Source organism: Pteropus alecto, unplaced genomic scaffold (genome assembly GCF_000325575.1).
Source record: "Pteropus alecto unplaced genomic scaffold, ASM32557v1 scaffold34, whole genome shotgun sequence".
Classification (NCBI taxonomy): Eukaryota; Metazoa; Chordata; class Mammalia; order Chiroptera; family Pteropodidae; genus Pteropus; species Pteropus alecto.
Window position 1 is genome coordinate 6,943,020 of NW_006435763.1, and position 862 is coordinate 6,943,881.

At 56.8% G+C, this 862-nt stretch overlaps 1 protein-coding gene and 1 long non-coding RNA gene across 3 annotated transcripts in view; one reads left to right on the plus strand and one right to left on the minus strand.

The window, feature by feature from the left end:
• The window catches only part of LOC112479129, a 234,279-nt gene that overhangs the window by 88,701 nt on the left and 144,716 nt on the right, over positions 1 to 862 (plus strand). For both annotated transcript variants that reach the window (XR_003046059.1, XR_003046060.1), the window contains exon 3: positions 560 to 750. This is a non-coding gene — a long non-coding RNA (uncharacterized LOC112479129). The remainder of the gene's footprint in view (positions 1 to 559; positions 751 to 862) is intronic.
• Positions 1 to 862, minus strand: part of GPR139 (G protein-coupled receptor 139) — a 34,014-nt gene that overhangs the window by 9,465 nt on the left and 23,687 nt on the right. The window lies entirely within an intron of this gene.

An 862-nucleotide genomic window follows, 5' to 3' on the forward strand; every position in this document is an offset into this window, starting at 1 on the left:
GGGCTTGTAGGGCCTCTGAGGACACCCGCCAGCCCCAGCGCCTGGGGCTAAGTGGGGGATGAGTTCTCTACGCGGAGGATCTCATCGCTTTCTCGAAGTCCAGAGCATGTGACTGACACCCTCTCCACTGAGCTCCTCCCCGTGTCACAGGATGCTCCCCGCTGGCCAGTTCTCCCTGGGCGTCTTCCCAGGTGCTCGGCGTCTGCCCGCACTGCCCACCCCCTCTCTTCCAGCTGGTGGCTGCTTTGTGCACAGGATGCTCATTTGTTTCTGCCGTTCTGTAGACCCAGGGTGATGGTCACTGGTTGCCAGGGGACCAACAGGAAGTCAAAGGCTTCCGGCTCTTCGTCTGAGTTCACTGGGGTGTCAGAGGCTAATTGTGGCTCTGCTGGGGTTGTCGCTGTTTGATTAAACATCTTGAGCTAAGCACCATCCATCTGCCTCCCAATGGCTGCCGGGGGTAGGTATTTTTAGCTCCGGGCAAAGAGCTTATCAATTGTGAATACAAAGCAGCCAACACAAAGCCTTCATTTTCTGTTGCTTGTCTTCTTCCTTGCAGGCAAGGACAACTGGAAGAATTAAAGGAGGCCGGCGCTCACTTATTCATTCGACAAACGCTCACTGAGCTGTTCAGGATGCACTGGGCACCGGGCCAGACATGGGGATGCAGCACAAACACACAAGTGGATGGAGCCCACATGCAGCGTACAGTCCGTTCCGGCCCAGTGGAATTCTGCTCTGCGGCCTTGGGTGAGTCACACATTTTTCTGGGCCGCCTTCTTTCCTTCAGAAAGCATACGCTACGTGCCAGTCACAGTGCCGCGGCTGGTGGTGAGGGGAGGCAGGTCTCTCCTCTCCAGGG